The sequence below is a fragment of the Pogona vitticeps genome, chromosome 3 (genome assembly GCF_051106095.1).
Source record: "Pogona vitticeps strain Pit_001003342236 chromosome 3, PviZW2.1, whole genome shotgun sequence".
NCBI classification, from domain to species: domain Eukaryota; kingdom Metazoa; phylum Chordata; class Lepidosauria; order Squamata; family Agamidae; genus Pogona; species Pogona vitticeps.
This window is the reverse complement of record NC_135785.1, coordinates 81,615,221-81,627,544: the sequence shown is the minus strand read 5'-3', so window position 1 is coordinate 81,627,544 and position 12,324 is coordinate 81,615,221. Positions and strand designations below refer to the sequence as shown.

Here is a 12,324-nt window from a genome sequence, read left to right as displayed (position 1 = left end):
TGCTGTGTTGATATGGCATGGTTCTATGGCATCCTTGAGAAGTAAATTTTTTATTTCTTCCTGTAGGGTTTGAGTTGGTGGAGTAATGATGTGTGTTGACAGAGGGAGTTGGAAGAAATGGATACAGTAGCCTTTTTGGATGATGAAAAGTATCAAGGCATTTGCGGTGATGGATTCCCAGACAGGTAAGTGTTTCCAGAGTGTAGGAGGGGTGTAATGATTTGCGACCTTGGTTGGGGTGGCATCAAATGTGATATTTGGGTTTGCAATCATTGCACCTGCTGGTGATTGGTTGTTGACGAAGCTTGGTTCTTTGATGTTTGAAGTAAGGTGTGTAAGGTGCTTGTCGTTGAGGTTCACGTTGGAATTTTTGATAAGAATTGTATGGTTGCCTCCATTGGTTATGCTGCGGGAGTTGTTGGCAGGACAGGTAGACTTCCCATCGTCTTGCAGCTGACCTTTTCTTTTGAACATTTTCTAAAATGTCATCAGTTTCAGCATTAAAAAGGCCTGTCCTGTCAAAGGGAAAGTCTTCAATGCGTGCACATGCATCTTCAGCAAGGCCGGCTGTTCTTAGTCAAGAAAAACATTGGAATGCTACTAAGGTAGCCATGGACTTAGCTGTTGCATCGACAGTGTGTCTAACGGAGAGCATTTGCTGTTTGGCAACACAGACACCCTCCTGCTGAAAGTTTTGTCTGAGTAACTGTTTGTCCTCTGGTAAGGATTCAAAAATGTGAACATGTTGTCCCACAGGAAGCGTTGGTATGCACCCATAGCTCCTTGATAATTAGCAATTCGCATGGTGAATGCTGCTGAAGAATAAAGCCATCTACCCATGGAGTCAATTCTCCCACTGTCCTTGTTTGGTGATTTGAGGGTTTGGCAATGTTGAGATTGAGATTGTGAGGCCTTGACAAATATGGAATTCAGAGCTGGTTGTTTTTGAAGGAAAAGGGCTCCTGGATTGTGGACTCTGTAGAGATTGTCAAACCGTTTTGGTATTGTATGGGATTATACTGGTTTTGTCCAGGATCATTGTGCAGTTCTAAGAAGAAAGGATAGCATTGAAATATGTACTGGAGTGGTTCTGTCTTTTGAGATCGGATCATAGAGATGATTGGCTGGTTCTGTTGAAGGACGATGGATCTGGAGCTCCAGGGATTTAGCCATACGGACCATAAGCTGGGCATAAGTTTGGAAGTCTTCTGCTGGAGACGGTGGGTCAGCATCTGCAAGGTCCTATTCGGGTGAAGTGAGTAGTATGGAAGGTGTCTGTGGTCTGGATCCTTGATCAGAATAGTCTGGATCACGTCAACAGTTGACGGATTGTTGATCAATCTTGGTATCGAGGGGTTGAGGGTCATAATATTGACGCTGATGGCCTGATGCTGATGGAGATGGCATGTCCATGGACATTTGTCGATGTCATGATTTGTCGACATCGAATGATGTTACTCGAGTGTCCATGGACACTGGTTGGTATGTCTGATCCTCGGCCTTGAAGTCGGTGTCATAGTGATGACGGGTTTGGGTTTTAGGAGCCGGTAGGCATCAACCATGTATTGGTGCGGGAACCAGGCATGTGCCCATGGACTAGAATTGATATTGAGGTTTGTCGATATCAGAACCTGTGTCTTAATGATGACAAAATGGAGGCTGTTGCTGAGTCAGTGGAGCATTGGAGTACATAGACGCCGGGGATGCCGAATGAGAACGGTCTCTGTCATCTCGATTGGTTCAAAAATAATGAGAGGCTCGAGCTGTAAATGCCTCACACATTGAAGAATGGTGCTCGGCCATCCTGGGCTTTTCAGATGCTGGGTAGGGAACCGTCTGAAATCCATGTGGGTCTTTATGATAAGGTCGTTTTGACACCAATGGTTGTCGAGATCGAGGCATGTTATGCAATACTGCTGTCGAACCAGGCAGATTGACGGGTTGACCGGTGATTACAGATTGTCTTGACGAGCACTGATCAGGGCAAATGGCTACCTGATGAGAGTGCTGAATGTGGGTCTGAGCCACACATGATAAAACAGGTACCTGATACAAATGCTGTGGTTGATGGCATACTGGAGGCTGTGGTGGTCGGTCTGATGCCACCAAATAGAGCACAGTATCCGGCTGCGGTTCGGAATTGACTCTGTCGGGTGAAGCCACTATGGAAGGATTGCTAGAGGGAACAGAGTGTTGGAGGCTGGGAGGAGAGGATGCTCATTCGTCCCATTCTGGTGATTGAGAAGAGATTTGATGTGATGGGAGTCCATCATCATCATAAGGTGAACCTACAGAGATTAACTGACAGGATTCCAGAGGCTGTTGAGGAATAATTGTGGATGATTTAGATTTGTGTTGTTTCGATCTCTCAGGTGGTGATGGTTCCAGAATCGAAAAGGCTTTGGTGGGCAGTTACCATTTAGCAGAGGATTTCAATGTCAAAGGCTTCAATATTAAATATTTCGGTTTGTGGCCTTTAGAAGTCTTTGATGAAGTCAATCAGGCATCGGAGTGCGATTGTGTGGCTGATGGACGTTGTTTTGATTACAGTGGTGCCTCGCTTAATGGGCGCTCCATTTAGCGATGAAACCGCATAGCGATCGCATTGCGATGTTTTAAATAGGTTTTTTTCGCTTTGCGATGATCGGTTCCCTGTTTCGCTTACCGATCATCGCAATGCGATGATTTTTAACAGCTGATCGTCAGTTCCAAAATGGCCTCCGGGTAAAAAAATGGCCGCCAGCTGTGTTTAGGGATGGATTCCTCGCTTAAGAGGCAGCGAAAATGGCTGCCGTATGGAGGATCTTTGCTTTAAGGTCAGTTTTTTGCCCATGGGAATGCATTAAACAGGTTTTAATGTGTTTCCATGGGCTTTTTAAAAATCACATAGCGACGAAATCGCTTAGCAGCGATTTTTGCTGCAAGGATTAACGTCATCGCTATGCGAGGCACCACTGTATTCTGAAATGGCTTTTTCCATAGCTTTGGTCTGAGAGGTAGCTTTACAAGGAGGCTGAGCCATTTTTGCTGGTTGGAGTGATTGCTCCCAAAGATGGAGTTTAAGTCTTGAAAGGCGAGAGCGGAGGACTCCGTGTTTAAAGTTCTTACAATGGGGGCAAGAGGATGTTTGGTGTGCCTCACCCAAGCAAAAAAGACAGTTAGCGTGGCCGTTGGAGAGTGGTATTTTTTATCACAGACCACACAGTATTTAAACGGACCCAAGGGGGCCATGAATAGGAGAAAAAACAGTTTAAGAGAAAAATAAAGCAGGGTTGGGGGGTGCTACAGCTGAAGGCTGAGCAAAAAACAAAGGAAAGAAACAATAACATTTGCTTATACAGTGGTGCCTCGCTTAGTGACGTTAATCCGTGCAGGAAAAAATGTTGCTAAGCAATTTCATCGCTAAACGGATTTAAAAAGCCCATAGAAACGCATTAAAACACCATTAATGCGTTCCTATGGGCTTCAAAACTAACCTTAAGCGAAAATCCTCCATAGGGGCGGCTATTTTTGGTGCCTCTAAAGTGAGGCAACACAGCGGGCGGCCATTTTGTTTTTCCGGCAGCCATTCTGAAACCACCAATCAGCTGGCCGAAAATGGGGGCTTTGCGATGATCGCTTCTCCACGATCATCGCAAAGCGAGTTTTCCCCATAGGGACCATTGCTAAGCGATTTCGTCACTCAACGGAGTGATCGCTAAGCGAGGCACCACTGTATACAAGATCTATTAATAAATAAAATTACTGACCAGATGGGCGGGATATAAATACAATAAACAAACAAATAAATAAAAGAAAAACGAATCAAGAGTAAAACTCTCACTTTCAACTCACAGAAGTAAGAATACGATGCTCTCAATGCAGCGGTTGAAAGAAACTGAAGGGAGAGTCTTATCACCAAGGTGCCTTCATGGGAGAGAGGCTTATTCTAATATGTTTTTGCTACCGCAGAAGCTCTAGAATCTTCCGATGAGGCTCCGCGCAGGCACGGATCACCCAGAGTGTGATTCACAGAGGCCATGAAGAAGAACAAACAAAAATATCTGGGGGATAAGCAGGAAGCAAGTGACACAGTATTCTACTATGCTTTAATTTTTTCCAGAAATAAATCAACTTGACAAAATACATACATGTCAATGTCTGAATTATTCAAAATGTAAGCCAGTATTTTAAAATATTACCTATTCACTGATTGCCTCAAGTAATATTTGAGCACACTATACTTTGATTAGATGTTCAGCACACATATTGATCTATGAAACGTGCTTATTAATCCTGAGGTAATTATATAGACAAATACACTACACTGGCTGTTTTATTCTCCAGTACATAGCAGAATGACAAAAAAATAATCAACATGGGGCCTTCTTGCCAAAATGGCATATGGACTGGAATCTGTTTTCATTTGCTTCCTTCCCTTCAGCTTCATTTGGCCTGCTATTTGACCCTGCTCACCACTTTAACCCTTGCATCTTGTACAGGAAAGTGTAGAAAACTAGGCAAGTGCTTATGTTTTGTTAAACTGAGCTATCTGCTGCCATTTTGACCAACTGACATTCAAAGGAGACTCAGATAAAAGTAGAGGTCGGCTAAGAAAAATTCAGTCCATAGGCACTTGAGAAAGAAGAGCAAAAATGCCAAGATTTATATTCACATTAAATATTGTACACTAAAATACACATATAAATGGTTTAAATGTTTTAAAAATGTATAGATTTTGAAGGGACAACTAAGATACCAAGATGCAAAAAACAATTATAAGCAACCCACGTAACAAGATGTTTAACATTTATCTGAATGTAGATGAATTCACTTTCCTGTGAGGAAAGTGCTTTCCGCCTCCACTTTCTTTACAAAAAGCTGCTTTCCCCCTCCACTTTTTGCAAGGGGAAAAGCAGCTTTTTGCAAAGAAAGTGGAAGGGGAAAGCACTTTCTTCTCAAGAAAGTGGAGGGGGAAAGCAGAAATCAAAGTGCTTTGATCCCTGCCTTCCCCCTCCACTTTCTTGCAAAGAAAGAAATTTTGGGTTAGAAAAGTGGGGGGTCATCTTATACATGGGGGTGTCTTTTACATGGAAAAATATGGTAGGTCATAAATTACTGCACGTGAGATGTAACCACACACTCAAGACTTTTAAAGCCAATTAATGTTTTTAATGTTTTTTTTTACTTGTGGGTTCTGTATTTCATTCTGTGTTTCATTTTATCCCCTATCTCTGAAGAAGTGGACTCGATCCACAAAAGTTCACATTAGAATATAAGAGTCTTTAAGGTGCCACATTTTTTGTCCTTTGTTTTGTTTTCTTTGGATTTTGTCTGATATTGTTCTTGCATTTATACTTCTTAATCCTTCCAATCTACTACATTTTTCCTTGACCACTGTACATTTTGTCCCTCTACAGTACTTCCTACAGTTTTAGTGGCCAGAGTGGCCTGGTGTATGATTTCTCCTCAATTACCACCGGACTCCCATGCTAAATTAATTATATGGGGTAACTCTAATCAGAAAATTGCAAGGCACATTTTTTAACAGAAGAAGTGTGTAGATTGTAGGATATGAAGATTAGATCAACTGATGAGCCTAGATCAAAAATTTTAATCATTTTCAATACAGCAAACCAGATATGGTCTATTTTCTGTAATGGTATGGCAACATTTACAATCACAACACACCTTTTGGTATCCATATATGGCCCACCAGCTTTGACTATTTCAGCATCCCCTACCACTCTGGAAACATTAGTTGCATGTTCAGAGAAATTGCAAGCAATAACCATATGTCAGAAATAGCATATTTGATGAGAAGGATATGAGAATGGAGTGGAACAAAGACTTGGATTGACTAGTGCAACTAATGAAAATTTGCCACAGCTTCAACTTCTAAAATCTCTTCAAATTTAAAGCTATACTTGTTGCATCGATTCAGCAGAAAACCTGATATTTTGGACATGTTACTATCAACAAAAGACTTATATTTCAAGAGCAGAAATAAGAGCATAAACCATCTACTGTTCAATGGTTAGAGATCCCACTACTTTAGCTATCCTTTACTGCTTCTTCTCTATCAGTAATAACTTCAAATAATTTTTTTCAATTGGTTTATATTATATTATAGTCCATGATAACATTTTTATTCAATGTTCTCCTTTTTTTTGAATATTTTTTAAAAATGGGTCATTATAAAATAGAGATCATATAAATATGATCTTTTGCAGCTATGAATATTGAATATTAGCATTTGTGATAGCAAGAAAATGAAAACCACTAAATGAAATTTATCACCACCATTTCATTCCCTCACCATAATTCTTTTTTTAATTATTTTTTTTAAATCATTGTACCTTTTCTTGATTTATCTTATCCAAAAAATACCATTTATATGGCAGCACCTGTTTAGACTTCTAACTATGGTTTCCCTGTAACAACTGTACTGGCAGCATTCCATCCATTATTATGATTAGAATGACCAATAAAGCAGGGCCCCATTCTAGCTTTAATTAAAGATAATTCATAATTTATATCACTATTAACTATGGGTAAGAATGTGTATCACCAGGCGTATTAAAAGATGCTTAAAACTACTGCAGTGGAACCTGGATGAGGAAGCCAGTGGTGATGGAGGTGTACATCATAATCATCTGCATTTGAAACATCTTCTTTGCTGAACTTCGCATTAAGGAACTCTTTGACCTAAGCTGAACGGTTCACATATTCATATTTTATAACTGCAAGTTGGTGTGCTAATTTTGCAAACATTTAAAATATGATTTTAAAGACTACAGCCAACATCTAATTTTTCAACTACACATACTCAACTTGAAGTTGCATATGGAAGTTATGCTAGCACCAAAGTGGCAGTGCTATCCATGGAGCACTTCTGCACACTGCACAACTGGCACACTGCTTGACTGGTCATGGCAAGGATGCATGTCTGATTGTGGAACTCCATAGCACATTCCCTTATTTCTTGTAGGAAATGAATAGTTTAGATCCATTTCAATTGGGATTCAGGCTGCAGCATGAAATTGAAATGGTACTGGCTGCCCTGCAGGTGTATATTCTGAAGGAAGCAGACCAGGAAAGTGTAACCCTGCTGGTCTTCTTGTGGCCTCTGATACCATTAACTATGGTATTCTTCTGGGACAGCTAACAGGTTTAGGACATCGGGGCTCCATTCTACAGTGGTTCCAGTCATTCCTTGAGGGCTAATCCCAGATGGTACAGCTCAGGGAGTTGTTGTCAACCCTTTGGGAGCTGCATTACAGGATCTTGCAAGGATAAGCCATTTTCCCCAATGCTTTTTAAAGATCTATATGAAGCTGCTGGGAGAAGTCATAGAGAGATATGGAGTTCATTGTCAACAATGCATGGATGACACAAAGCTCTGTCTCTCCTCTACATCTGCAGGGGATGCTGTGTGGGTACTTAAGCACTGCCTGACATAAATAATAGAATGGACGAGGGCCAATAAACTCAAACTAATACAAAGATCCTACTGTTGGGAGGATTGTCTGACTGGTTAGAGGTATATTTGGCCTTGATGGGGTTACGCTTCTTCTGAAGGATTGGGCTTGCAGCTTGATGGTACTCTACTAACCATTATTCTCTATTTAAATGCAGATATCAGCTGTAGTGACGAGTGCTTTTTATTAAGTTTGGTTGATTACCCAGCTGCACCCCTATCTGAAATGCCTAACAAGAGTTGTTCATCCATTGGTAATTTCTAAAACTGACTACTGTAACACCCTCTATGTAGGGCTGCCCTTGAAAGTACAGAACTTCAGCAGGTCAAAAAGGCAGCAGCCAGAATGATTACAGGTGCATCAGATATGAACATATATTCCCAGTCTTGGGATTTCTTCATTGACACTGTTAAGTTTTTGTGCTCAATTTAAGGAGCTAGTCATAATCTATAAAGCCCTTAATGGTTTAGGACCTTGGTACCTAGCAGAATGCCTCACCCACAAATAGCTACCTGCCCCACATGCTCCTTGCAGTCCTTGATGTTAAGAACTGTGACACCCGAGAAAGTCAAAAAAACAACATTAAGAACTAGGCTTTCTCAGTTGTGGCTCTTTCCCTCAAGAATAGCCTTCCTACAGAGGTTCATCAGGCACATTCCATTCATTTTATGCAAGTCATAGATGGGAAGCATTCCACATGAAATGTATTCAAACTTTTCAACAAACTCAAGTTACGCTATCAAAGTTGCTTAAGTCTGTGGGTGAAAAAAATTCAGCAATGTTTATGAACCTAACTTATAACTAATCATTTGACTCTATGGAATCCTTTAGATGAGAAGGTATAACTTTCCAGTGAGGCATCTTCTGCCATTTTCTCACAAAATGGCTGCTACAGACAAGAGTGATGCAGCAAATGAAAGCATCTGCCTGGTATAATGAGCCAGTTCAACTGTACTGCCTTAGCTTCATAATCAGCTCTCACCAAACTTTGTTCCCACACCAAAGCTAAATATTCCAATTTCTCATTTCATACATATAAACTGAAGACTCAATACAGATTCTCATTGTGATATGATAGGTGCAAAACATCTCCCCAAATAGTTGCAACACAGAACTAGACAGCGTCTGTATGGTAATTATAATACAAGTACAGTGGGGTCTCTACTTAAGAACTTAATCCGTATTGGAAGGTGGTTCTCAAGTTGAAAAGTTCTTATGTTGAATCTGCATTTCCCATAGGAATGCATTGAAAACCATTTAATCCGTATCTGCTCTTTTCCATCCATAGAAACTACAGTGGAACCTCTACTTAAGAACTTAATCCGTTTTGGAATGGTGTTCTTAAGTTGAAATGTTCTTAAGTTGAAGCAAAATTTCCCATAGGAATGGACTGAAAACCAATTAATCCGTTCTGGCTGTTTTTTTGTTATGTAGAGGTGTGTTTGTACATTGAAGGATTAGTTCCCATAGGAACTAATGCAAAGCTGGTTAATACGTACTCTACCACTAGGGGGAGAATTTTTTTTAACCTAAGATGACCTAAGGTTAAAAAAAGAGCAGGAAAGGTTTTTTTTTCCTGTTCTTATCTTGTATTTCTGTTCTCAAGTAGAAGCAAAATTTAGCAAATGGAGCTGTTCTTAAGTTGGATTGTTCTTAAGTAGAGACGTTCTTAAGTAGAGACCCCACTGTAGTGATTATTTCTTACTATTAGAAAGACTTCAGCTATCCGCTATTTTGATGAATCAAGGAAGCTGTCTATAACATTACTTCCTGTTGAAATACTCAATAATCTATAAAGTTACAGAATTTGAAAGCTGTGGATGGACATTTCTGTAGTTCCACATATCATACTTAATCTGTATCTACTGAATGTATTTACAGATTCTATAAGTCTTAGCAAATTTTCAGTGGCTTGGTGTGAATTTATAAATCATGCATGACATTTATGGGAGTCATCAGTTATTCCACTGTACAGTGGTGCCTTGCTTAACAAGCGCACCGTTAATGATGAATCTGCATAGCGACACGTTTTTTGTGATCGCTAATGTGATCGCATTGTGATGTTTAGATAGGCTAAACATCGTATTGCGATGATCGGTGTTTCGCTTACCGATCTTCGCATTGCGATGTTTAGAAAACAGCTGATCGGCGGTTCCAAAATGGCCACCGGGTGCAGAAAATGGCCGTCTGCAGCGTTTTCGCGCCCTGCCCTCGCTTACCGGGCAGCGAAAATGGCGGCTGGATGGGGGAATCTTCGCTTACTGGTGAGTTTTTCCCCAATAGAAACGCATTAAACGGAGTTTAATACGTTCCTATGGTCCCCCCCCCCCACATAGCGACGAATCCGGATAGCGACGTTAATCCTGAAACGGATTAACGACGCTATGTGGGACACCACTGTACTTACAACCCCCTCCTGCAATTGGTTTTGGGTGGTCAGACTTATCTAGCCAATTGTCATAGGATGGTGGAAAGCAATATTTGAGAAAAAAGTACCTTCCTCTCATGCAGTGAAATCCTTGGAACTAACTACTCCACTGAGATTCTAAGATTTGATAGTGCTCTCAGACAATCATCCTAAGATTTTTTAAAGTACAAAAGTATGTGCTTCAAACATGGAGAGACATTCAAGCAATGTGCTTAAAACTGAGGGTTATCTTGTAAAGTTTTTGGCAATACAAGAATCCCACTAGATACTCAGCAGTCTTACAAAGTTAAAAAAAGGAAAGGCAGTCTATCACTATTCTAATAAGGCAAAACAACTAAATCACTAAAATTCTACCAGAACTGTTTATCTTGTGTGTATGTATGTTTAATTAACAAATCATTTTGGGGAGAGGGAGCAGTTAGTCAGTTGCAGTAAAAAAAACACACGAGTCTTGTGGCAGCCTAAGAACTTAGAAGTTTTATTTGATGTAAACCTATGTAAACTAAAACTCAATCAGTACACAAAGAAAACAAGAAATTGATGTTAAAACATTTGTTGGCGTGTCTTCTGAGCACTAAAGACAATCCCAGAACACAAAAATATAAGTCTGTACACTGGGTAAGAAAGAACATCATCAGAATCTTTGTGAGATTTCTCAGACAGTGACCCAACTCTGCTTATCTGTTTATGCTAACATAGCACAGAGTAACTTTTGGAGGCAAACTGCACCAATGATTAAGAAATCATTGTAGATGTTATCAGTTGGATACTGAGTTGTATGACTCAGGGTGCAATAGGTAACATGTATGGGGATTTCTTAACTTGGGCCAATTTGTCTCCAAAAGTTACACCATATGCATGGCTATGCAAGAGGATTTTGGCCAGAACATTGCAATCATTGTAGCTGTTTTGTGGTAGGGAAGCCTCTTTTTGTGCTATCAAACTGTATCAGACCAAGTAGCATTCAGCTACCCATTTAAAAAGTGAGAACTAACTGATAGGAGAGACAATCTATTAATGATAGTATGTGGAATATTTATTCTTCAAAATATTCTGGAATTCAACTCCCAGATGTCCCAACCAACATAGCTAATGGTAAAGGATTACAAGAACTGTATTTTAAAATATCTAGAAGGCAGGGGTTCCCTATCCTTATATTTTATCTCTTGTTTCAGTTACATTTTAATTAATTTGTACCACTTGTACCAAGCTTCCTAGTACTTACAGACCTAGGAAAACCACCAGCGCTTATTAATAAGTTGCTATTTGCTACCAAGTCTTTTATTGAAGCTTTAATTGGAAAAAAGATTTTGGCCTTTATTTTGAAATTATTATAAAATAATTCCTTCAGATATAACACTGATAAACAATATATTCCTGCATGTCTTTGATAAAGCTACTTAAGCTTCCACAATTTAAAAAACACATTTCTAAGTTCAAAAATATTTTCAGTTGAAAATGTGTCCTGTGCCTTTTCAATGAACTTTTATTTAAAGTATCTGTTGGGTGTATTTTCATACCACAAAGGTGTAGAAATAATGGGGTGTGCTAACTTTGCGATGGGTAAAGGCATCTGTCACTCTGTAAACACAGGATAATTATGCAACTCAGCATTCACTTTCTTGCCAGTGGAAAAAATTTTTAACCACACCATGATTTCATGTATTAGCCAAACAGCCCATCTTCAATTGAAGGTAAGTTTATTCACGTGCCACTGAACTCACCAAAACCACCCCATTGGCAGGATGATGTTATTCTGAACTACCTTCAGCACCAATCTCTCAGTTTGTAAACTGAAGAATTAAACATGCCAGAATGGAGTTTGCAAGCAATTCCTATCATGCAAACATTTGATGCTAAGGAAAAGATGAACAAAAGTCATCTGCAGCAGATGATGGAACACTTACAAATAATGTGGGATAAAATACTCACCTGGGGGATGATAAGCTTGATCTTCCTGTTGCTGCAAATACTTACCTTGTAGGTTGCAAGGCAGATGTTGAAGAGAAGAGAAGAGGTGGGGCTATTAGAGCCCCTTTCCTTTCTCTCTCTCCTCAAGCTATTTATGGGATACTTACCCATGTGGGATAGTGTTCTTCTTTACCATGCTGAAAGCAGGCACAGACAAGGGCAGGAGGCAGCAGAGAAACTGGGCAGCACTGCAGCAAATGAGAGAGAACCGCGCAGTTAACACGGTGCCAATCTCTTTCTCCAATTCTCACAGGGCTGCCTTTAAGGGCTGCATTATCTCTACACGTAGGCTTCGTCGTATAATGTCACCTCTGTCCCAGTTGTAGTTGAAATATCATATGGAGAACTGAAGCAAAAAGTTGAGTGGAACTGAATCGCCCCTACTTGACCTAGGAGCTCAGTTGAGAGAAAAGCTGAAATGAATCTAGAAGAGAAAGAGTCTATGGGAAGAAGATTTAGGAAATT

General features: G+C 40.1%; 2 protein-coding genes across 2 annotated transcripts in view; one reads left to right on the top strand and one right to left on the bottom strand.

The window, feature by feature from the left end:
* The window catches only part of LOC110073586 (uncharacterized), a 53,681-nt gene that overhangs the window by 40,559 nt on the left and 798 nt on the right, over positions 1–12,324 (bottom strand). The window contains exon 2 of the mRNA XM_072995368.2: positions 11,967–12,047. The gene's annotated coding sequence lies outside the window, so the exon portion shown is untranslated. The remainder of the gene's footprint in view (positions 1–11,966; positions 12,048–12,324) is intronic.
* Positions 66–12,324, top strand: part of CC2D2B (coiled-coil and C2 domain containing 2B) — a 100,906-nt gene continuing 88,647 nt past the window's right edge. The window contains exon 1 of the mRNA XM_078391273.1: positions 66–185. The gene's annotated coding sequence lies outside the window, so the exon portion shown is untranslated. The remainder of the gene's footprint in view (positions 186–12,324) is intronic.